A 27,168-nucleotide genomic window follows, 5' to 3' on the forward strand; every position below is an offset into this window, starting at 1 on the left:
TTTCAACATGGTACTTGAAGTTCTAGCTATAGCCATACGACAACAAAGGGGGATCAAGGGGATACAAATTGGGAAGGAAGAAGTCAAACTTTCACTGTTTGCAGACGATATGATAGTTTACATCAATGACCCAAAGAACTCTACCAGGGAACTCTTACAGCTGATTAACACCTTCAGCAAAGTGGCAGGTTACAAGATCAACTCAAGAAAGTCAGTAGCCCTACTATATACAGATGATAAAAGGGCTGAAAGAGAAATCAGAGAAACATCACCCTTTACAATTGCCACAAACAACATAAAATACCTTGGGGTAACGCTAACCAAACAAGTGAAAGACCTGTATCGTAAGAACTTTGAATCTTTAAAGAAAGAAATTAAAGAAGCCCTCAGAAAATGGAAAGATCTCCCATGCTCTTGGATAGGTAGGATCAATGTAGTAAAAATGGCAATCCTGCCAAAAGCAATCTACAGATTCAATGCTATCCCCATTAAAATCCCAGCACAATTCTTCACAGACCTTGAAAGTACAATAATCAATTTTGTATGGAAAAACAAAAGACCCAGGATAGCCAAAACAACCCTGTTCAACAAGGCAACGTCCGGAGGCATCACTATCCCTGACCTCAAGCTCTATTATAGAGCTATAGTCCTGAAAACAGCTTGGTATTGGCACAAAAATAGACAGGCAGACCAATGGAATCGAATTGAAAATCCGGGTATTAACCCACACACGTACGAACATCTGATCTTTGACAAAGAAGCTAAAAATATACAATGGAATAAAGAAAGCATCTTCAACAAATGGTGCTGGCATAATTGGAGACTGGCATGTAGAAAAATGCGGATCGATCCATGTTTATCGCCATGCACAAAACTTAAGTCCAAATGGATCAAAGACCTCAACATAAATCCAGCCACACTGAACCTCTTAGAAGAGAAAGTGGGTGGTACCCTTGAACGAATTGGTACAGGAGACAGCTTCCTGAACATAACACCAGTAGCACAGACAGTGAGATCAACAATTAATAAATGGGACCTACTGAAACTGAGAAGCTTCTATAAGGCAAAGGACACAGTCAGCAAGACAAAAAGGCAGCCCACAGAATGGGAAAAAATATTCACTAATCCCACATCTGACAGAGGGTTGATCTCCAAAATTTACAAAGAACTCAAGAAGCAAGTCTCCAAAACAGCAAAGGACCCAATTAAGAAGTGGGCTGCAGAACTAAATAGAGAGTTTTCAATAGAGGAGTCTAAAATGGCTGAGAGGCACTTGAGAAAGTGCTCAACATCCTTAGCCATCCGGGAAATGCAAATCAAAGCAACTCTGAGATACCATCTCACTCCTGTCAGAATGGCTAAAATAAAAAACACCAATGACAATTTATGCTGGAGAGGATGTGGTGAAAGGGGGACACTCCTCCATTGCTGGTGGGAGTGCCAACTTGTTCAGCCACTTTGGAAAGCAGTATGGAGATTCCTCAGAAAAATGGGAATAAACCTACCACAAGACCCAGCAACTGCACTCTTAGGCATATATCCAAAAGATGCCCATTCATATAACAAAGATGTCTGTTCCACTATGTTCATAGCAGCTTTATTTGTAATAGCCAGAACTTGGAAGCAACCTAGATGTCCCTCACCCGAAGAATGGATAGAGAAAATGTGGTACATCTACACAATGGAGTACTATTCAGCAGAAAAAAATAATGGAATCATGAGATTCTCAGGCAAATGGATGACACTAGAAGAAACCATCCTGAGTGAGGTAACCCAGTCACAAAAAGAGAAACATGGCATGTACTCTCTCATATATGGATTTTAGACATAGATCTGGGGAGTGCCAGCCTACAATCCTATTGCCAGAGAGTCTGGGAAACAGAAACTTCATTTACTGGCTGGTTAAGTACTGAGCTGAACTCAAGAAAGCCAGTAACAGAGAGGGAGGACTGATGATCAAAGGGATTAAGACTGGGCTGGTTGAACCCCCAGAAACAGCTGACCAGACAAAGGTTAACTCTTGAATCCCAGGCATCAGCCTGGGAATCCAGCATGGGACTGATCAAGACCCCCTGAATCTGGGTGTCAGTGAGGAGGCCTAGGTAATCTATTGAGCCTTGGACAGCAGATCAGTACCCATCCCAAGTATACACACGGTCTCTGGACTCCCATAGAACAATGTGAGGTGCACTCTCATCCTGAACTCTTGGGGAAGGGTCTAGGCCCTGCCCTATATGAAATGACAGACTATGGACACCCCCATGGAGGGCCTCACCCTCCCTGGGGGAATGAGGGGATAACCGGGGGGGGGGGGGATGGGGGGAGGGCACGGGAGGAGGGGAGGAAAAGGGAGAGGGACCTCGTACTGACTTGTGAAGCAACCTTGTTTCTTATCTAAATTTAAAATGGAAAATAAAAAAAAATATTATTAAAAAAAACAGAATCCATATAACTTTTCTTTTTTTGGTCTGTTGATATGGTTTAATACCTACCTTTATTTCAAATTACTAAAGTTCTTGTGTTTGGAATAACTGCCAGTGGTCAAGGTAAGTAAACTTTTTATACTGTGTTGTCTTCAATTTTATTAATATTTTATAGAAAATTTGTGTCAAAGTCATAGGCACAAGGGCTCTACCTCTTTGTCCTCCATTTTCCTTCCACATTCTTCCCTTCCCCTTCTGTTCTTGTCTACTTTCTGACCGCCTTCCCTCCTACTGTAGGATTTAGACAAACACTGCCTTTGTAAAAATGAGGTGAGAAATAAATGTCTGTTCCTTTTATTCTTCAGAAAAGATGAACTGACAATTCTTTGAACCATTGATGTGCATCTCCAAAGAAACCATCCTGGAGAGAGTTGATGGATATTTTGTTTTTGTTGTTGCTGTTATGTTTGGATTTTTATTTGATTTTTAGAAATGGAATTTTGCTTTCTTGCCCAGGCTTTCCCAAACCCTTGGGCTCCAGGCATCTTGCTGTCTCAGTCTCTAGAGAAACTGGGACCATAGGCACTCAACATCCATCTGGCCTGGAATTTTTACCTATTGCTTCAATTTACTTGGTGGCCATGGACATGCAGGGTTCTTCCTCCTATTAGATGTGTTTATAGTATTGCAGTATTCAAGGAACTGGTCAGCTTCTAGGTTGTTAGATACATGAGTGTAAACTCTTCACATTATTTCCTTAGCATTGGTACTCTTTTTGTGGTGTTTGAGCTGTGAACCAGGACTTTATACATAGGAAAGAAATGATCTACCATGGATATGCAGCCTCTGTCCTCATCTAATTTTTACTGGCCACAGAATCTGTATTTGTATTCTTATATTACTTCTGCCATTGGTAGTTGGTTTCTGCTAAGCTGGCTAACAGCTTATCAATGCTATAGTTATTAGAAAAATCTGCCCTTTTTCTATTTTTCATTTCATTGATTTTTATTTTATCCCTCCTGTCTACTTATTTTGGTTTCTCTTTCTTTTTGTTTAACTTCTTAAAGCAGGAACTTAGGTTCCTGATATCAGTCTTCCTTCACTTGTAAATGCAGGATTTTCTGGCATTTACCTATTGCTGCCCCTGAACCTGTATCCTACAATTTCTGATATGTTGCTTTTGCTTTTATTTAGTTTTATGCATTTAAAATTTTCTTTTAATTCGAAGTCCTTGACATATTGTTAATTTAGATGCATGTTGATTAGTTTGTTGTGTGTTTAGTGTTTTCAACTTTTTTGAATTTGAGAACCTTAATTATGGCATAGGATATAGAAATTGTGTGAATGTTCTGTTAGAGCATAAAATAGAGTATCATCTGCCTTTCTTAAAGGGAACTGCTGCATGTCTGTATGTCTGCTACATGCTATTGGCTGATTGTAGTGTGTATGTGTATATGCACTGAGACTTGAACCTAGGACCCTGTATCTGCCAAGCAAGCACTCTGTCACTTAGTTACAACATCCACACCTTTGGATGTGTGAGTGAGTTTAAGAGTGTGTGTGCATGTGAAGATCTCAAGCTGGCCTTGAACTCACTATATAACACAGGCAAACCTTGAACCTTAGCTACTTAACCCTCTGAGTAACCAAGATGGTGGACCTGTGTCAAAAGGCCTGGCTGATACAATTATTTTCTGGCTAATTTTCTGCATAGTATATGCTACTAGGAGGAGGCACTGAAATAGGCAAATTGTCTTTAAAATTGTTTTTTTCTCCTTCAGTTCTATCAGCTTTTGCTGAAACTTTTGATGTGCATGTATTTCATTCTGACACTAGGTAAGTCTTCCTTTGTTTCTACACAGTTTCTTTGCTCTTAAATCTTCTTTTATCAGATAATAAGTATTGTTGGGCAAGGTGACAGATGCTTGTAATCCTAACCCTTGGAAGGTAGAGGGAGGAAGCCTGGGAGGTCAAGGTTATCTTCAGCTACCTTGCAAGTGCAAACTTAGCTTGGGCAACATGAGACCTTGTCTCAAATGCACGTGTGTGTACTGTGTATATGACAGTGAATATGTATACATATCTGTGTATAGTCTCTGCACTTACACACCTGTAGTTCCTCATGACCTCTGCTAGAAGAACTAGTCAGACACTTGATGCAAGAGGAATTTCTAGTTTATCTCTGAAGACACAGAATTGTAGAGTTGACAGTTCTTTTGTTAGTCTTGTGACAGTCTCCCTGCCCTCCCTTGTGTAAGTGAAAACATCTACTGTCACACTTGCATTCCTCTTCAGAGAGTTAAACCACTCTTAGATTTTCATTGACATTGTTATTTTAACTAATTTGATTAGAATGCATCTTGCATGGGTTTTTTTAAGGTTATCTTGTATGACCATCATTCATCATCTTAGATCTGGAAGTTTGTGTTTTCTTATTGGACTTGTCAAGTTTTCAGCCTTTATGTCTATGACCATTTTAGCTTGGTTATTTCTATTTATTATTTTTATGCTTATGATTATATAATTACATCATTTCCCCCATTCCATTTCTTTCCTCCAACTCTTAGAACTCAAACATCAAGGATGTTGTGTCTTCTATAACTGTTTCCTAGATTCCCAAGGTTGTAGTCCTCTTTCCACCAACTTGTTTTATCTGTCATTTTAAATGGTCATTATCCATTGTTCTAGTATGAGTATATCTTTAATAATTACACACCCCCATATTTATTCCACCTTCAAAACTATCTAGCAAGGTGTTTGTTTCTGTTATTTTTCAGCAACAGAATTTCTATTTAGGTCTGTTACATAACATTCTATTTCTTGTTTAAAATCTTCTACTTTTTTATTGTTTTGTTTTGTTTTTTGAGACAGGATTTTTGTGTAGCCCTAGCTATCCTGGAACTCACTTTGTACATCAGGCTGGTCTTGAACTCAGAGATCACTCCTGCCTCCACAGTGCTGGAATTAAAGACCTCTGCTGCTACTGCCTGGCAAATCTTTGGCTTTTTACCATTTCTCAAAAAAACATTGGGACTTGAGGTAAGTAGTCATTTATATGACACATGTTCATAATTCTTTGAAAGGTAGCTCCAACATTAGATTTATTTTGATGTTAGTGTCACCAGATTTACCCAGTTTCTTTAACTTTCAGTTTTTGATTTTTTTCCCCACCAAAAGAAATGATTTGTTTTTAAATTGCATCCTAAACATCTTGTGTATTATGACAAGAGTGCCTGGGTCTTCCTTAAGTCCCTATTGTAGCAAAGCAGAGTAGCTAATTAAACAGCTACTTTCATGGGCTGTGTTTCCAATGCATTCTAATTTCATTGCCTGCTTGGTCTGTCTGGTGACCTCCAGGTCACACTAGTTCCTGCTCCTAATTTACAGCCTATGTGACTGGAAAGGGGATTTTCCAATTCTGAGTTTCCTGGTTATTCTTCTGGAACATGGTATGGTGGGGTGCTCCAGCTGCCTCAGGTATCTCTTTGACAGAAAAAAGCATTCAGGACCTGTGGGGATAAAAAGGTTTCTTCACCTGTGTCGCATTTGTGGGTGCACCATCATTCATATTCTTCTGTTGTCCCCAATATCTCTGGGTAGACAGATGCATCTCAGTCCATAGAAGCACAGTGACTATAAGGCTTCATGAAAAAGCAGAATATTTCTCTTTGTCAACTACTAATAAGGAAGCTTTTAATTAAAACCCCATGCTGGTGATACTGGACTTATCTGATATCAAAAGCAATCAAGGAAATAACCAACCTCCATTCTTTTGGCCAACTTGGGACCAGGAGACAGCTAGTCTTGGTGACCTTCTTTTGGATTGCAGGTTACTGGGCCTTTCCCTGACCTTAAGTCTCAAGTCAACTCTGACTTTCTTCAGAGATAATTTAGAAGTCTGGTGCATTTATCTTGGACCATCATCAAAATATGCAACTGTTCATGTAGCAGAGAGAAGCACGAGAAAATGGCTCTGTTCCATGTTTTCTCAGACTAAAAGTTGCTTCTGAGCACAACAGAAGAAGAATAAGAATGCACCTACAAATGTGGCATAGGTTAGGAAGCTTCTTTGTCCCCACATGTGCAGACCAGAATTCTCCTTTCTGGTGTGTGTGTGTGTGTGTGTGTGTGTGTGTGTGTGTGTGTGTGTGCGTGCGCGCGCACGTGTGTAGTTTGTGTGTATTTGTGTGATATTTATTTAAATGTGTATTGCCATCTTTTTCTGTGTATCACATGCATGTCTGTTGCCCATGGATGTCAGAGAAGGGTGTTGAATTTTATGGAAATAGATGTATGGACTGTTTTGACCTTCCATGATGGTGCTAGGAATTGAACGTGCATCCTCTACAAGAACAAGAAGTGATCTTAACCACTGATTGACCCATTCTCTTGAGCTCATATTTATATATAGTTTTTGAGACAGGATATCTTTATGTAGCCATGCCTGTCTTAGAACTCTCTGTGTAGACTAGACTAGCCTTGAACTCACAGAGCTCTGCCTGCTTCTGCCTCTAGTGCTGGGATTAAAGACATGAATCACCATAGCTAGCCTACTTACTGTATCTTAACTGTGTATTTCCATTCATGCTTCCTTATAAGACTTAACCATTTTTGACCTTATGCAGAAATTTGAAATGCCATGAGAATCTCTCCTTGTGTGCTCTCCAGGACCTTAAATGACTCATGCTCTCCAAGGGTCACTCTTATGAATGAATGAATGTGTATGCATGTTCTCTCTGTGACTGTACAGTGGCACAAGACCATCCCCTGAAGAAAGTGATTGCTGACAGAATGTAATTGTGGTTCATAAGTATTCAGCCCTGCACCTGGGTACAAGGACAATGATAACCTTGCTTAGTATGATTTGCTGGAATTTGGAACATGTGCTCACTCAGTCATCATTTTCCTAAGGTCATCACAACCAGCTTTCTGATTCCAGACAATGTGATCCTGGGATATGCTTTTCCTCTGATGCCTGTAGCTCAATTATCCTTGCCTACTTCCCCAAATGCGCTACAGCATACTATGCCAAACCACATCAAACACACAGGCACACAGACTCTGTCTCTCTCTCTCTCTCTCTCTCTCTCTCTCTCTCTCTCTCTCTCTCTCTCTCTCTCTCTCTCTCTCAGAATTTATTTTTCAGAGACAGTAGGAAGCCAAGTTTGTGTTACATTTCTTCCCCGAATGAAAACACTACAGCTACAACAAGGATGACTCTAAAATACTGATACTCAGTAACATCACATAGATAACATTACCGCCATAATTCAGCCTGTTGATGCCTTACTGAAACATCATATAAAGATTGTATATAGCATCCAGAGGGCCTCAAGCAGAGGATGCAACAGAATCTGAAATCAGGCCACTGGGGTCACTGGCCATCAGCATCTTTCTTGCTCCTTTAAGATCCACAGCTACTCCTCCACACATGCACATACTCACCTCCATTTGTTTTTATTTTGACAAAAAGGAGTTTTAGTTACTAACGAAATCAAATCTACTACTATTTTATGGTCTTTTCTTTTTACCTCTGTGCTAACAAAGCTCTCTTACTCTAGTTGAGATAAACACTCATTTCTATTCTGGGTTTCTAATGATTGATTTTATACATTTATTTATTGCTTTAATCCAACTGGAATTAATTTTAGCATATGGTGTGAGAGAGAGTGTAATTTTTCCAATGCTAATGCATTTTTGATAAGCAGAAAACATTTCCCGGAGTAGAAATCTCAGCCTAGATACACGCTGTTCAGTGTTATAAGGCAGGAAGGAAGTAAAGAGAGCACTTTTCTCAAAAACATGAAAACCTCGTCTGGTTTTTTTTTTTTTTTTTTGAAGACTTGAGATGATCTCCCTTATTTCTCAGTATCTGCTCTTTTCTGTATGGTAGGGTCACAAATATCATCCACTGTGTCCCCAAGGGTAAGGTAATTGCTTAAGCCCATCAAGTCCTCTGCACGAGTTCTGCAGAGAGGATTTTCCATTACTGGTTACATGGCAGATACTGGGCTCCCCCGGAGAATACAACCAGAAGAAATCGAACTTCAGAAAACATGAAATGAGCTGTGGGTTTTCCCATTTGGTAGAGATAGTCCTGGAAGAAAAGAGAACTCTGGTATTTAGAACCAGTATATGTAACATCCCAGATGCCAATGTTCTCATCAAACCTTGGGAGTTTAATTTAAAAGCAAGCAACATGTCAGTATTGATATTTCTGAGTTTTGGGCATCAGATAGAGAAAGTAGAATTAAGCAGAGAAATTTATAGTCTTGCTCCAATTAATAAAACGCCTTGAGGGCTTCTAGAAGCAAAATAGCCTCATTATTAGTTAATAACTCACATAGCTGAGAGCCACAGGGAAACTGTAGTTCTTGCGTCCCATCCCACAAACACAGAGTTATATTAAAAATAAACACTTTGCTCTCTTTTACACATCACTAAGGCATACTGATGGCTCACTGTGGGCTGGGATCTAAGAGGAACTAAAATTTTAGAACAGTAGGTGGCTGTCCCTATTATTCCAACACACATTGGGGACATACCATTACTGCCACCAAATAACGTGTTTTCTAGTGTCTAGATGATGAGTGGTAGGGTAAGTCCAGGCTACACTCACAATGCCCTCCATCTAAACTTTACACTTTTTCTTTACCTTTCAGATTATATCTTCCAGAAATCTGAACATAGGTGCAATGTATGAAACATAAAAATAGACAAAAACATGTTTTCACAAGTGGGAAATAAGTGTTCTCATAGTTGTCACTACTAACACACACACACACACACACACACACACACACACACACTTTCTCTATTTTCTCTTAACAAAAGCACAAAAGCCCTGAGAAGCAATGGGCAGGGAAATACATCTTACTGAAGTCTGGAGATTTTCTGAAGATTCAACAGTCTGACTCAGCAGCTTCTGGTACAATTGTCACACTCCACCCTTGGCTCTCTCTTTTATCTGATTAGTCACATACACTTTTACAATTCCAAATATGCCTCTATTATAGAGTCTAAACTGTTCATCCAGAACTTACTGAGATCTGCCATACTTAGTAATGACATTGGCCTTCAAGGACGTCTTATTTACTATATGCTTACATTTCAATCTTCTGGATATTTAGGCAAAGTGAACTTACAGCAAAGCAAACTCCCAGAAATCTCAAAGAAGCAGAGATGAAGCAGTGTAGCCTCAGAACTGGGAGAGACCGTACATTTAGGAATGCTCAGGATTAGTCTGTCTCTTTCAACTTTTTATTTATTGATTTTTATCTTAAAGCCAATACAATGTCTAGCTAGAAGCTTTCTAGACCAGAAATCTAAACTGCTATAGCTTTAGTACATCGTTCTTTAGAGCTTGCCTAGAAAAGAGAGAATGACTCCCAAGAAGCCACAAGTGAAATATACTTAAACAAAAACATGAGGAGCTGCAGAGATGGCTATACCAGTAAACTACTAGCTCTCCAAACACAAGGACTGGGGAAAGGATGGAAGGAGATTCTTGGAGGTCAATGGGCAGCTGGCAGCACTAACCCCGGAGCTGCAGGTTCTAGGGAAATCTTTATCTCAAAAACAAGTTAGAAAAGCAGCCGAGGAAGACAGCTGCCTTTATCTCTGGCCTTCACATGGGAACACACCCATGAGCAGACAATAGCATGCAAACACACACACACACACACACACACACACACACACACAAATGATAAGTAAAACTTTTAAAAAGAAACAGATATGAATAGCCACTAAAGTGCAGAGAAGAGAGTTTAAATGTGTTAGTTGTGTTCTAAGTGACTGATAGATTTCCACATTGTTTCATGTATCTATTTGATCAAAACAAAGTTTTTTTAAGCCTTATCTATCCTTTTGCCCATTAGATAAAAACCTCACTTTGATTTCATTTTTACCAATGGTGTTAAACTTATAATCACTTTTTAAAACAAGAAAACAAAGGTTGACACATCTAATAGGAGTCACTTGGAAAAGCGGGTGGGTGCGCGGATGGAACAAGCCCTGTGATGATCTTCCTTTAGTGTGTCTGCTCACCACGATTTTACTCAACACTAACAGGCTAGGATACAGAGGGGAGCAACTTAGAGGCAATCTTTCTCATTTATGAAGGCCACAGTCTCAAAAGGGTCAGAAAGGAAGGCTCAGGGTTGCAAATGCCATCAACCTAGAAGTCTTTCTCGTTATATAGCCTATACTTGAGCATCTGTGGGGAGGGAGGGCTCAAGGCAAAGATACTTAACACAGACTTTAACCAAAACAGAATTAGCCAACAACTTAAAGTGGCGGCTACAGTGACAAACTAGTTAGGCAAGCTGAGAACAGGCCTACAATCATTCATGGAGAAGCTATGAAGACCAGTAAGTTTTGTTCATTGTCACTCTCCCCAAATGCCTATCTCTAATCTCCAAATGCAAGAGCTAGAGAAACAGTACCACCCTCATAAGTCTCCAAGCAAACTGATGCAGTTCCTGAGCTGTTTTCTTGCTTTATTTTTCCCTGAGTTTTTCAAAGGAGTCCCAAATCAGAAACAAATTCCTGATATTTCTCTTCAAAGGACTTATCATGAAAGCTACTAATATACATTTTTGGTGATTGAAATCATAGTTAATGTTTTTATCTATTTTGGAATGTGATTCTATTTTCATTTAGAAACTGCAACATGTTGGGCAATTAAGTAGGAGAAACAGAACACTTATCGCAGAATCACAATGTATATTGTATCATATCTCCATTCTATAAAGTACAAAATTAGCAAGAGTCAGCCTTAAACTTGATTGGCAAAATAAAAACAGATTTTCCTGTAAGAAGCTCTTCAGAATGCTATAAAAATGAACAACTCTCAGGACCTTTTTTTCCTGATTCATGCAAAGTAGCACACGTGGAGTCATTCATCCAAAGGGAAGACAGTAAGATGAGGAAGAAACTGAGCTGCAACAGTTTCCACATACTAGGTTGAAAGTAAATGCTCAGAGTGTGGAAGATTTTCAAGTGCCCCTGTTTTTTAACCATGGATGAGCAACGTGTGGAATATGACTACCAATAAAGAGCTCAAGAACTCTTAAAAACAAGACTTAGCATTTGTTAGCATCTGCTCTTCCCCTACATGCCTCTCTCAGACACATCAGGTACACAGGAAACTCTATTTAGCTTTTCATCTTTACATGCTTTGTATCACAGGCATCATGAGTCCTTGCTGTTGATCCTACAAAGAGGCTTGATTGCAAACGCTCACCTATGATATAACACTAAACAAGGACAATAACAACAGCAGACATTTGTGCTGGACTTGCATTCATTAACTAAACTGTCACAATTCCCAGGTGACCTTCTGATGCTCCAGTAAGTGATTTCATGTATGAAGCTGTCTTACCACTACAAACATACAGAGAAGGTGGAAACCCAGGGGAAACAAATACTGCATAAGAATTTTTCTAGTTGTGAAAAACTAACTTCACCTGATGAAGTCCTGATAGTTTTAGAAAGACACTAGTGAAGTTGCTTATAAGGATTATGAATGCAATATAGCCTCAGTCCATGCAAACTGAAAATGGCAGCAAGTATTTTTTTAAAGTATTTTTCTATTCCAATAGACAAACAGTGATAATGTTTTGATATCTCTCAATTTCATTGATAAGTGTCCCTTCATTTGTGTCTGTTCATTATTTAACCGAAATTTGATCATATAGCATTAGCATTTTGAGACATTTTTGGTTGAAAATTATATTGAATTTTTCTCATACCATTAAATACAATTTTTAAAGATTTTCAAATGCTACCTTATGTGCTATAATTTAATAACTGTCTAATTCACTGACTGACTATTTAGAGTGTTTAATTATATTCAAGTTCTGTAATACATAATTATAATTTTTGTCTGCATCTCTCTTTCCATATAAAAGATTTCTAGACATGAGATTACTAAGACAAAACTTATGACAGCTTCTTTTTTCTGTTTTATTATCAATTCTTTTGTAACCACAGACAAAACACACAAACACACACACGCACACACGCACACACACACATGCCTGGATCAAAGGCTCTCTGACCATGTCTTTCCCCAATTGTCCTCTCTTAGTCCCTTCTAAAAACTGCTATACCCTTTTTTTGTCCTGACAAATCTCTTCCCCCTTTTCCTGTATCTGTTTCTGGGACTGGGGAGGTTAGGTTGTGACCCATAGCATTTAATTAGAGTTGCTTGCTTTGTCATGGTTTACTTGTCTTAGGGCAACTTGCCAATGGCATCACCTCCGACTACAGTGACTCTTCCCCCCACAGCTCCTCCAGGGATGGAAGCACCTGACACTCCGAATCCATGGTAGAATGTTGATGGGCCCAGTGTTTGGCAGGTCTTATGTCAGCTTCCTTTTCCTAGGAGACATTTACCCTGTACAAATTCACCATGGAGGAGTCTTCAACATCAAGCTCTAGGTAATAAATCGATTCATTATAGCTAATAATTGTGGTGATATGTTTTATTAAAGCCACTGGAGATCAAAATAGCAAAACAGCAATACTAATTAGGTATAGAAGCCAGACACACACCTTTAATTCCAGCACTCAGGATTAAGAGGTAGAAGAATCTATGGTAATTCAAGGCCACACTCACTACATGTTATTGATTCAGTCCTAAAAGAAACAGCTCACAGAAAGGTAATCACAGCACCTGGGATGACATGCCTTTAATCCTAACACTAGGGAGGTAGAGACAGGAGGATATGGTTGGTAGAGAAATGAATATAAGGAGGAGGAGAAAAGAATTAAGAGCCTCTGAGGATTCACGGGGACAGGATTTGTCATTTCAGCCTGAGATAGAGGTGAGATCTACTGGTTTGACTGCTTTGCTTCTCTGATTTTTCAGCTTGAAGCTTGAACACCCATATCTGTCTCTAGGTCTTATTTATTGTGCTACAGATAATCACCAGCCAGTTGAAAATAACATTTTGGCATATTTTAAATTCACACACAACTGCAGTATATTTAATTCTTTTGTAAATAATCTTGAAATAATTTTTACTGAACATATTTTTGAGCTGTATCCTGTGAAGTGTTCTTGTCTCAGATTCGCCACTGCTCTCCCACAACAAATGCTTGTATAAATGTTTCATGACCTATTCTTCTTCAGGTACTGGTAAGTATTTGGGATGCCTAGACTCATGAGAAATCCCTGTGAAGTGTGCTCATATTATTTTTTGGGCAAATGAGCCAGGAGAATTTCAAGCCTCCAGTTTCTGGGACATACTACCTGGCTTCAAGTTTAGAATCTCCATCACTCCATAACCTGACCAACATCTGATTTCAGTGACATGCAGGGCAATCTTCATATTACTTAGGGGACATAAACTGTAGCATCGTGCCTAGGTGTTTGGTAAGCACACTGACTGTCAACACCAGGGAAATGGGTTCCAGGCATGGCTGACAGGACCAGAGCATCAGTGTAAACCACTGCCCCTGAACAAAAGCTTCAATTCATTTCCATAGTTTTTTCACACCGAGCTTTCCAATTAGCAGAGTCCTCAAAGGAAATGCAGAAGGCAATTGTTAGAACTCAAAACAAGTGAGAAAGCACACTACATATTAAGCAAATGTTTTCAACGATCAAGATATTATATAATATGGTTTAAAATATTTTAAATTCCAAAGTAATGGTTTATTGTTTAACTATGGACATGCTATATGCTTTATCTTTTATGAAATTATTGTGGAAGAGGTCTTCAGTAACATAAAGCATGTTCATTTTATCACTTAGAATAATGGGAAAATTTCTCCTGAAAAATCACTTTTGGGTAAAGTATTTTATTATCAGGAATAAATTATTAACATCAAGTAAGGAGAGGTATCATTTTATCCAACAGAATCCTTATCCTCTATTTTTTGCTTTGTATATTTTTATACCCTTTCTTGTTCACTATCACCAATCTTGCCATAAGTAACTACTGTGACGTGATTTCACAGAGAATGAATTCACTGAAATTCTGGTTGCCTCTGGCTGCTGTGACTCAATAATACGCAATTGATGTCTCAAAGCAATAGAAATGTATTCTTCGGCTGTTCTGTGGCCGGAAGTGCAATGCCAAGTTGTTGGCAGAGCCCTGTTCCTTCCAGAGTCTCCATGGCACATTATGTCCTTGCTTCTTGCAGGTCCTATTGACTAATGATGTCCTTGCTTTAAGGTAAAATTACTCTGGAGACTCCACAGTCACTGTGCCTTTTCCCTTGCCACATGTCCTGTCCCCACTTATACAGAAATGCCTGTGCTAACATTTAAGGTTCTCAGGCTAATCCAAGATGATTTTATCTTCTCAAGATCCTTCTTTCAAACAAGGTTATATTCACAAGTCCCAGAAAATTGATGTAGATAGTAGTAGTCAATTTTTACCCCAGCATGCTAGGTCGAGGTAACATAACAGGTCGTGGTACAGACAAGTTCAGATATGGGTCTGACAGACTCCAGATATCATCATCTTTGCACTCCATGTGCTCTTTTCTGTCAAATAACATTGCCTGCCATCTCGTCCTCACATCTCAGCATCACTCAGTCCTGAGGTCAGTACACTGCAACACCAATTCGAGGTCCTTCCCCAAGAACAGTGTGTACAAAGATAAAGCAACTATTGTGAGCACACAGTCTTGGTTTTCTCCGTAATAGCCAGTCAGTTTCCTACCTTGGCTACACAAAGGCAGCCTGCAAGGAATATTTACATTTTCAATTTTTTTCTGCCTGAGAAGTTCCTATCAGTGTCTAGTATAACACAGAACGCCATGGTAAATTCCATAGGAATTCATAAAATGAGCTCCTACATAATGCCATTTTGGCACACTGACTATTCTGAATTTAAAGTGTTTGAGTTAAAAATAGACTAAAGAAAAATACTCTAACTTTCTTCCTTTTTCAAAAAGGAGAGAGATTAATTTGCCCAATGAAAGACAGTCTTCCTAAAGCAGAAAGCATGAAGCATTCTGATGATGAGATTGTATGAAGCAGAGCCCCTTGTCCTATTCATCCTATCAGTATCTCCTAATTTTTCTCCACTCCATAAGTGATCAGTTCTAACCGTATCTGTGTGTTCTGAAAACTGTCTTCAGCATATTATTCCTGCTTTTCTACAGTTCACAAACCTCTCTCCCAGAACGCTAGGATTTTTGCTTCCTCTGTAGCATCATTCATTTTGCTGTTCCTTACTTTTTCCAGAATTTCCTGTTTTTGGTTTGTCTTATTTTATTTGTTGGCGTGTTTGGCTTGCATATTCATCAGTGTACTTTATTCATGTCTGGTGGGTTGGAGGTCAGAAAAAGATGTCTGATCCCTTCTATCAACCTCTGTCTCATCTCTGCCCCGACTTTTCAGATTTTTTTTGATGGGGGAAGTCCTGTGTATATGTCAATAAAGCACTGTTGGCCAATAGGAATCTAGATAGGTGGGACTAGGAGTCCAGGAGGATTCTGGGAAGGAGAAACACGAGAGAGTCAACATGTAACACCATGGGGTAGGAGCCCGGAACTATCCTCCGGTAAGAGACATACTTAGATTAACAGTTATGGGGTAATTACTTAAAGCAGAGCTAGCCAGTAAGAGACAAGCAAGGCCAACAGCTTCATAATTAATACAGCGTCTTGTGTGTTTATTTGGGGACTACAATGCGGCAGAGCCCAGACGGCTGGCAGGGGATAAACCAAAGTGGCTAGCAAAGAAAAAGCTGCTGTTACTTAGGAATTAAAGTGGAAAGGCAGAAGAAAGTGCCCTGCACCTTCTGGTCTGGCCTGGGTGCTCCTTGGAAGGATAGTCAAACAAAGCTGATTGGGTCAAGGAATCATGGGGCCTAAAGGCCATACAGAAGAAGACATAGAAGTTTCCACCTGTCTGCCATACAGAGTCTGGGAGTCTGCACTCTGCATGCTTACATCACAGTCACATCACTTCAAGCTGTTGGGGCCTAGTCCCCATAGGGTCTCTGAGTTGTTTGTCAGCTGATAGCCACAGGTGAATCCTGTTTTCTAGTCCTGGTTTACTGCCCCTGCATTGCCCCCACTGACATCAACAGCTAGCACGAGGAAAACACGCTCTCTTCCACCTGGGGTTTTTCTACTGTGTTTTAGTCTATATATAAGACTGCTCCATCCTACAAGACAGAGACCTCTTAGCACTTGCAAAATAAAGACACTTCTTAGTACAAACAGTTGGACATCTGGTCTTTCTTTTCCTGATACCTTGGAGTTGCTTGTGGCACAGGCGCCGCATCAAGCAGTAACGCTCCCAGCTACATAATACAGATCCCTTGCAATTCTTCCTGCCCTCTCTTTGTAAGGGTCTACTAAGAGTTAATATTTCACATAAAATGCAGAATGTTCTGTGATTGTGTGTGCCAGATGAGCAGAGTAGTTTTCTGCCACCGAACTGGAAGCCGGAAAGCCAGAAAAAGAGAGCGAGACTTCCTTTTTTCAGTCTTTTATACCTTCCCCCGTAACGTCCCTAGCCATGCCAAAAAGTGGGCCTGGCTAGTGATGTAGTTCACTGCCTACGTCCGTATACATCTTTAGTCATGCCTAAAGTGGGTGTGGTTAGCGGTGTGGTAAACCGCCCTTTTATTACCTCATCTGTATGCGCCTCTAATAAGTCACATGGCTAATGGTGGAGTTCTGTTTTCCTCCTACATGTGTGCCCATACTCAAACTCCCTTCCCATTAAAGTCATCATTTGTGTTATTTTTACACACACTACAAACTCCACAGGATGAAGTTGTCTTTACTTAACCATCTATATTTTTAGTTAAGCAGGGAAAAAACTGTGCTTACATATTTATGTTGTGGATATGGTTTCCTTTCTTCCCCCATTCTTACTTTCCTCTGTGTGTGTGTGTGTGTGTGTGTGTGTGTGTAGTCTTTTATTATCCTATAAGTCACAAAGTGGGTAAGGCTGGCTGGACAGCACTCCAAGGAACTTATCTGTCTGCTTCCCTGGTGCTGGGATAAATAGCATGTATCACCACCCTCTGTGTTCTTTTACACGGTTGTATGCCTCAAACTCAAGTCTTCAGTTCCCCTTTTTTAAAGCCAGCATTTTTCTGACCTAGCTCTCTCCCTAGCCCTTTCTTGAATTTTCTTCCATCTTGAAAATCTTCCTTTATTCTTTATTCTGATATAGTTTATCTGGTTGGTAAAATATCTGTTTTTCTTTGCCTGCAAGCAACTTCATTTGACTTTATTCTTGAAGTATAGTTTTACTGGATCTCTAATTATTTTCCTTCCAGCCCATTTGTTGCTGTTTCCTCCACGTGTGACATGGCCGTGGCCTTCATAATGCAGCACAGCTTTGGCTATGTACGGAGACCCTGACCTGCAGTCATGGCAACTAATAAACAGAGCTAGCCTGAAGATACCTAGGTCTATGGTAACAAGGCTGCCAACATTCCCTCTTGAATTCCACGGCCCTCAGAGGACCCTGCCCTGAGAATCTGTGCACCACTCTCACCTGCCCCACATATAGGTAATCTCAGAAATGCTAAGATGTTAAGTGACTGGTGAAATGTTGGGGTCTTATCTTCCCATGATCTTAGTGACCCAATAAGTGCTTTTTTTTTTTTTTTGTAGAGCTGGACTTGACCATCTATCTGCTCTATGCCTTCTTTGGGGAATAGACTCCTTCCATGTCTACCTAGGAAAGTCAGGAACCACATTAAAGATAATGTCCCCACTGTGTACTCCTTTAGAGGTTCCAAGTCAGGTCAGCAGTACCCTGGATGGCAACCTATGTTTTCCTCTGGCTTCTATTAACACTGTACCTCATATTCTCAGTCATTTGATTACTAACATGATCATGACATTCATGTGCTTTATGACTATGGAAATTATCTTTTGCTGAATTGGACACGTTTTAGACCATATTTCTACAGCCCACACACCCTACAAGTTTTGGATATGAGTCTTCTTTATGCTGTATAGCTTTATCCTTATTACTAGCCAGTGAATGAGAGCCCCTGTTGCTTCAGAGTAAAGGAAGCCCTTCATTTATTAACTGGTCACTTTTATTTTCAACACATTAGTTTTGCTGAAGCTCTTGGTAATGACAGAGCTCACAGTACTAATTTACTGCTAAATACAGCCTTGACCATTTAAATTTTGGACACAAAGTTCTGTTCTTCCAGCACTTTGTAACAGTAATCGCTTTTCTATTTGAACCTGAGGCTGTTTGATCAAAGGTCTTCACTGAAGTTGTTGTAACTATTTTTTTCCAACCTGTTGAGCTTTGAATTAAGCCTTTGCAACTTATTTCTGGTTTCATTTCATTGTAGACGCAGTATGCAGCCTGTTGACATTTTATCTTTCATAATTTTACGTCATTTCTGTGAGGTACAACACAATGATCAATTTTCTAAATGATTTTTTATCTCCTTAAGAAGAAAGTGTTGCTTATTTTTAGAGAACAAAACTCAATAAATATTTATTAAACCACCTCTATTGAGTTATTAAAATACTTGTGTATTTTATGTTTGTTTGATCCAAGGAAGATCAATGAAAGTATATTGAAGTTTCACACAATTCAACTACCAATTTTCCTTATATTTTTAATGTCCTCTGCTTCAAGTACTTTGTAGCTATTACCACATCAATAACAATTGCAAACAGCCAGTCTTCACCGTGAAGTCCATCTGAAAAGCTAACGTTCAGTCACATGGATATTTTCAATACCTTTGGTTTGATTTTGTGTAAATATTACTCGTATTTCTTTTTTCTTTGTTTTTCTTTTGCCTGTTAAGCTGTGCCATCATTTTTCTTTTAAATTAATTTCTTATTTAAATTAAAACCAATCTTATTTTGCATACCAATTCCAGGTTCCTCTCTCTCCCATCTTCCCATTCTCCCCACCATCTCCCCCATCCCACCCCCATCTACTCCTCAGAAAGGGTGAGGTCTCCCATGGGGGATCATCAAAGTTTGTCATATCATTTGGGGAAGAAACAAGGCCGTCCCCACTGTATCTAGGTTGAGAGAGTATCCCTCCATAGGGATTGGGCTCCAAAAGCCTATTCATGCACTAGGGATACATACTGGGTCCACTGCCAGTGACCCCATAGACTGTCCAAGCCTCCATAACTGACACCCACATTCAGGGTGCCTGACACAGTCTTATGCAGGCTGCCCAGCTGTCAGACTGGGATACATGAGCTCCCATTTGCTCAGGTCAGCTGTTTCTGTGGATTTCCCCAGCATGGTCCTGACCCTTTTGCTCATCACTCCTCCCTCTCTACAATTGGATTCCAGGAGTTTGGTTCAGTGCTTAGCTGTGAATCTCTGCTTCTGCTTCCATCAGCTACTGGATGAAGGCTCTATGGTGGCATTTAAGGTAGTCATCAATCTCAATACAGAGGAAGGGCATTTAAGGTAGCCTCTCCACTATTGCTTAGATTCTTAATTAGGGCCATCTTTGTGGATCCCTGGAGATTTCCCTAGTGCCAGGTTTCTTGTTAAGCCCATAATGGCTCCCTCTATTAAGGTATCTCTTTCCTTGCTCCCCTTCTCTATTCTTTTCCCAACTCAACCTTCCTGATCCCTCATGTTCTCCTATTCCTTCCTATCTCCTCTCCTCTTTCTCCTCCCTCTCTCCCAGCCCTGCGCTTCCATTTTGCTCGGGGGATCTTGTCCCTTTTCCCTTTTGGTATTTATGTGGGGTCCATGTATGTCTGTCTTAGGATCCTCCTTGTTTCCTAGCTTTTCTGGGGTTGTGGACTATAGGCTGCTTATCCTTTGCTCCATGTGCATTTCAGGTACATACCATCTTGCTAACTGAGGCTTAAGTGTGCTTTTAGCTGGAACAGCGAGCCACTGCATCTAAACACTAATTTTGTGAACTTCTGATGTGCAAGCCAGCATTAGCAATCCCCTTCAGGAGACCACTGAGCCACCCTCCAGCCCCTATGCTATTAGATCTCTTTCTTATTCAAACCAGTATTTCCTAGTTCAGTGTGTGTAAGAATTGCACAGAAAGGATTTTTGCCACACATATCACTATACTTGGGAAGTTGGTGAATTTTTAAGCTCAAAGGAGGTTTTATTAATCTTCGATTTTTATTGTTTTCTGATAGTTTTTCTTCCTCAAGCACATATTTAATTCTTATACTACATGTAGGTATTTACATCTGTGATTTATACTTTCTCTGTTTTAATGCCACATTATTTATTTTCATGGTACTTTCTCATTTTGAATGGATTTTCAGGTTTTCCCTCTACATTTGCAATTTTGTTAACTTCTAATGGAAGTTAACAGCTTCTAATGGAAATTTCCATATAGCCTGTGCATGTGGGTTTCTTTATACTTGCTTTTTGGTCACACTTTCTTGATCAGCTCACCTCTTTTCCAAATAATTAATCCCACTCTTATGATCCAAACCAATTTTCTTATTTTCTTTTTGTTTTGTAACGCAACTGAAGCTGCCAAACTGCTAAAAATCCTTTTGCAGTTTTGAGTAAAACACCTGGAAACCTAACATTTGCCTCAGGGATTCAGAGTCCTTTTTTTCCCCCTTTATCCATTATGAATTTTAAAAGTTTTCCTTATTCCTTCCTGTATGATACTATTTTAAAAATTTAAAATCTTAAACAAAAATAAATAATTTAAAATTTCAAAAATGACTTTGGAAGTAAAAAAACATTTATTTTTTTTCTGAAAAGAAAATGCTTTTGTTTATTCCTAAAGAGCCTATACTTGCCAAGGAAGAGTTGTGAGTTATTGTATCATGTGATTCCCCAATGGCAGGCTGCTGTTCAGAATTTATGCCCCAATTCCCAATCCCTAACAGCTCTTCCATTATGTGGAATTCCTTGGATTGGTATAGAATCTTATAGCATTGCATTACTATCTGGTTCAACCTGATTAGGAAAACAAAAATCCCTCAAACCTCAGCACAAGTATAATGCTTTAACCATGACCCGAGACAGATACTAACAAATATCTTTCCAAAATATTGTATATTGTATACCAATTAGAAAAGAAAATGGCCTTGCTAAGTGTCTGCACCTTAATCCCTGAATCTGGAAACATGTTAGGCTGCATGCCAAAGGAGAACAAATGGAATTGAGATTACTAATCACCAGCCCCTATAATGAAGAGGTTACCACAAGGCTTGTTAACCAGCAAAGAGAGAAAGGAAAGGTGGAATGATGAGTATGAAAGTGGGTACTGCTGGCTTTGAACAGGAATGGTGGCTTTCAAGGGGATGGAGAACTCCAGATAGAAGACAAATAAAACCACTCCTCCAACTCTGGAAAGGAAACCAGCCTTGTTGATGTCTTGATTTTAGTCCAGTTTTAGGCCCATTTCACACTTAGAATCACAAAATAGTAAATCTTTGTTGTTTTGAACCAGTAGTCATGGAAAACTAACACACAACCATTTCTTTGACTAACCATCATTTATATTCTCCCCCATACATAAAGAAAACCAAAGGCTTTCATTAACTGCCATACTTCATACAAAGCACTTGCAGCTTATAAGAAATCTCACTCTTCCGTATAGTGTCTGCACACTTGTGAACCAGGAGAAGAACAACAGCAACACATTAAAGACCTTTCCTCTGCCCAGATACAGCACAGGGAGCCAATGGTCCTAAGGCTTCATGCTGTGTGATCTAGCTTTCCCTTACTAGAATTCTACATAGGAGCTAGACGTTGAGTGATAAGGAGCCAATGGTCATAAGACTTCATTCTGTGCGCATCTAGCTTTTCTCTGACTAGAATTCTATACAGAAACCAAGAGCTGGGTGATAGTGATAACTAACTTTTTGTGGCCATGGCTTTTTATAATATGTTATTTCTACATGAAATTGGAACAGTTACAATAGAGGTTACTGCCCAGACATCAGTTAATTTCACACATTCTTCAATCCCTTCTCCAGTACATTGCCGTTCCCCTAACTCCCTTCAAGTGAATGTAAACCCACAGGATGGACAAATTTTCTAAACTGAAGATCTATTTTAATTGAATATAGCAGTAATTTTCCTTCAAGAAAGAGTAAGACATGATCATTTTAAACACTTCTCTCTGGGACTGAATTGAGGGCTCTGGCAGTCAACACTTGCCTTGCAAGTATGAGCATCTATGCTTCCTCCTCCAGGACCCAAATAAAATAGCTGAGCATGGTGACCTTCACTTACAATCCCATTGCTGCAGGGAAGGGGTGTGTATCAGATGGATCTCTGGCATTCACTGGCCAACCAGACTAGGCAACTTGAAAAATCTCTTGCCAGTGGGAGGCCCTGTCTCAAAAAACAGGGTATAAAGTTAAGGAATAATAGTCAAAGTGGCCCTCTAGCGTTCACATGCACACTTATGACCATGTACCTACAGACATATGAACCCGCACAGACACATAATATATACACGCAATGAAAACACTTCACTCTAAAACACAGGACAAATGGCATTTCCATACATTCAATATGGCCATTTAGGTATTTTTTAATCCACTAGTCTCTGAAAAACCACTGTGTTTACACAAGATTTAACTCAAGAGGCTAAAGTCATGAGTAAATATTAGCAGAGATTTTAGAAAGGCATTTTTAAATCTAAGGAATAGACTATACTCCTCTAAAGGAAACATTACAGTTGCCACAGAAGTCCCACGACCCAGGACTCTTGACAGACTCCGGTCTGTACAATTTCAGCACAGAAGGGAGGAACACACAGTAAGGACTATTGATGAGCACAGTTGCCTGCATCTACAGGGATTAGATCTTCCACCATCAATCTTCTCACTGGTCCCATTACTAGAAACATCTCCTGCTTCCCACACCACAAACTGTTCTGGAGACATCATTGACACATTGTACCAGAGCTGAAGACTGGACTCTCTCTCTACCATCAGTCTACCATCAGTCTACCATCAGTCTACCATCAGCCCAGCATTCCCACCACAGTCACCTGACTGATAAAGGCTCTTCAGTCCTCCTCAAGGTGATCTTCACAAGCAGAGGAGAAGCATTAAGTCTCCTCCAGAAAGGTCATTACTTTATGACATGGCTCAGTAGAGCTATCAGAGTCCTGAGGAGATTCTGTGAGGCAAGGTTGAAAACCAGAAAGCAAGCTTGGGACATTAGCTCGGAGCACCATGGTGCTGAGTTTCCAGCTGTTGCTGGGAATGGCCCTACTTGGCAGAGCTGCCATCTGGCTGTCCAAAACACATATATTTTCTTGGGGGCTGTTAGCCAGTTAGAGCATGGTATGACAGGAATAAAAACCGTCATAATTTCTTAGAAACATACAAATGGGACCATATGAAATGTGGTTAAATGCATGAGAAGCAGCAGGGGCCCAAGTGCCAACCTTGTCCCTCCCAAAGGCCTCATTTCCTTTATCAGGAAGCTGGGCATCACAGGGTTACTCCACAGGCTGCCTTGAGGGTATTAGGTATCATGACTCACATTAGGTTCCCAGAATGCTACTTAATTCTAGTAGGCATTCAGAACAACAGCTGCTGCTGCTAGAGAGAGGTCCTAAGGCCTTCTGGGTAAGAACAGAGGTTCTGGAACTATGTCTGGAGGCCATGTAACCAACAGCTGACAGAAGCACCGTCAGACCCTCTGTGGTTCAGTCCTCATCCGTAGTCACCACCAAGAGGGGTATTTTGAGAGATAAATGAGTTAATATTGTGTAGAGTTTAGGACAGTGTCTGGTACAGAATATATTTGATAAATAAAGCATGTTTACACAAATGGATTTAACATAATCACCATGGAAAAGCAGGGGTCCTGGTGTGGTAAGTTGGGGGTTTCCAGGGAGATACAGATGTAAGGAGCATATGGCCCAACCCTGCTCCCCATTCACTCTAAATAGTAGCTATTTCACCTATTAAACTTTAATTCAAGCATCCTGATCCTTCCTTCCTTCCTTCCTTCCTTCCTTCCTTCCTTCCTTCCTTCCTTCCTTCCTATTTACTGTTTTTGAGACTGGGTTTCTCTGTGTAGTCCTGGCTGTCTTGGAACTCACTCTGTAGACCAGGCTGGTCTTGAACTCACAGAAATCTTCCTGTCTCTACTTCCTGAGTGCTGGGATTAAAGGTGTGCACCACCACCTCCTGGTGAGTCCTCCAGCTATAACGGGAGGGAAACAGGATACAGTACATCCTCCATAAGGTGCACCGGTCCAGTTTTGTAAAACATCCTGTGCATGCATCCGATAGCTGAGTAAACAGACTGTTCTGAAGACCCCATGTACAGGATTCTCCACACCTGGAAAAGTGAATTTCAGTTTATTCAAATTTAAAGATACACTTATTTAAGATAAAAGACCTCAATACTTCCAATCAATAAAAATCATAACTAGGCTGGGAGGTGGTGGCACATGCCTTTATTCCCAGCATTCAAGAGGCAGAGGCAGGGGGATCTGTGAGTTCAAGGCCAGCTTAGTCTACATAGCAAGTTCCAGGACACCAGGTCTACACAGAGAAACTCTATCTACAAAACATAACAAAACAAAACAAAAAACCAAAACAAGACTCATGACTATTCACCTCAGCCAAATGAACAACAAATAGCCTCTGGGTTCAAGTGCTTGACAAGCAAAAGCATCTACTTCCTAAGACATGTAAAAATCTGGTGGTAAATCATTTTCATTGTTCTTGAATTTGTGATGGGCTTTTCAAAGCATTTTGGGATACGAAAACACATCGTCCTCAGCATTTAGGAGGCAAGGAGAGAGAAGAGCAAAATACAGTGCCAGTAGGAATATGAAAGGCAGTGTCCACGGATCAGAGGGCCAGGCTCTGGAAGACATTCTTTAAATGTCACCAGATTATATTTATGACATAAAAAGGAACCTTCCTTAGACACTCTGAGTATTGTTATCTGCATGAATAATAAATCAAAAGGCTCTTTATCCATTTACCTCTGAACACTATGACCTTAGGCTAGAAATGTGATTTATTCTACTGATACAATCCCACAGAAACCCATGGAGACTATCACTGAATTGGGCCTAAGTCCTGGAAAATCAATGAGGCTTGGGAAGAGCAAACATTTGAAGGGGAGATATTAAAAGTGAAAATTTTGCACACCATTAACATTAGAGAAGTCAGGGAGATTTAGCCTAAGGAATTACTCTTCCTTCTTACCCAAAACTCAAGTGTATCCATGCCTCACAGGGTTATCCATTACATGATTTGATAGTGAAACATCAATAGCATTTTCCCGCAAACTGGATTTAATTATAAATATAGTCATCTTCAAAGATGCATGCAGTAGGATTCCATTTGTGTGACATTCAGAACATGGCAAAATGCTCACTGACGGCACATTTCAAAGCAGACTATAAAGTGAAAAGAAATGTTAGGACATAATGACTTCACACCACAGGATAGCAATATTGTGGTCAGAGTCACTTTAGCTCCCTGGAGCTGTTGAACATCCCCTGTCTTAACCTGGATAGAGAGTGTTTATTTGTTTAAACCATGCAAACACATCGTAGATACTTTCCCATGGCAAACAGTAATTCACAAAAGTATCTCCATAGACTATATTCTAGTCTGAGATGACTAATGAGACACTGTGTTACTAAAGAAAAAGCCCTATTCATTGTTTCTTTGAAATTCACATTCTGTTAGTTTTTTTTCTTGAAATAGAGTCTTAGTGTGTAACTATGGCTGTCTAGGAACTCACTATGTAGCACATGCTGGCCTAAAACTCCCAGAGAGCTGCCTATTATGCCTCTCAAGGGCTTGGATTAAAGGCATTCTAAATTTTCTGGCTCTAACAGAATATCACATGAGGTTACAAATACTTAAAAATCAGAAAACTAAGTCAATAAGCCATGTACATAGTACACTCTTTAAACCATTAGCCATTCTCATCATGTGTTCTATTAATAGCGTAAATCCAGTTTCCTGGCTTGAGACCCCTTCTTCCCCATGGTCCTTGTCCTTACAGACAACATACATAAACACCCTACACAGAGTATAAAGAAGCTGATCTTTGTAACACAGCCTTGCCCAAGAGGAGCTGCAAGTCAAACAGGGACCAGGGAAAAAATCATTGGCTTCTTTTTTGTTAAAGTGATGATTTGTGTTTTATAAGATGCATTTGTTTGTACAGGAAAAGACAATCAAGTAGATAAAATGGATGTGGTACTGTTCCCTTATATACACGAAGATTCACACATCTGTCTAACAATGCTAACCACTCTGAAAGATAATTATGGATCAATGCTTTAAAAAATATCCTGAACTGCCTGTAGAAATGGCAAGGAGAATTCAATTAAATTATTTGTAAAAGCCAGAGCCCTTTTTCCTATCCATCTGCTACTTGAAATGGGATGACCTTTCAAATAGTGCTTGCCATTCTCAATGCGAACTCTAAATAAAGAAATGGAGTACGACCCCCCCCCCTGCCTTTCCATCACAGATATGGCTTTGTACTGACATTCTACACCACTCAATAGAATGCAGATTGGCTTCTAGAACATAAAAGATTGGTTTTAGGGATAGCCATGAGGCCTCTGTCTTGCCTTCAGCCATGACATTTGCCTTCTATCAGAAAGGTGTGCTGCTTCTGAGATAAGTGTTTGGGAACAAGATACATGAAGTGATTTAATTCCTGGGAAAACCTGTGAGCAGGCTAGTAAAGAGGCCTTTGTGAAGCCAGTACAAGCAGAGCTAATTTGGAAAGGTCAGGTAGTTAAGTAACAATAGACACAAAACAAACTTCCCAATAGGCCCCTGGGGACACATTAGGGACTAACACATCC

At 39.9% G+C, this 27,168-nt stretch overlaps 1 protein-coding gene across 9 annotated transcripts in view; it reads right to left on the minus strand.

Moving 5' to 3' along the window:
- The window catches only part of Fhit (fragile histidine triad diadenosine triphosphatase), a 1,472,699-nt gene that overhangs the window by 929,983 nt on the left and 515,548 nt on the right, over positions 1-27,168 (minus strand). The window lies entirely within an intron of this gene.

The sequence above is a fragment of the Mesocricetus auratus genome, unplaced genomic scaffold (genome assembly GCF_017639785.1).
Source record: "Mesocricetus auratus isolate SY011 unplaced genomic scaffold, BCM_Maur_2.0 Super-Scaffold_100006, whole genome shotgun sequence".
Taxonomy (NCBI): Eukaryota; Metazoa; Chordata; class Mammalia; order Rodentia; family Cricetidae; genus Mesocricetus; species Mesocricetus auratus.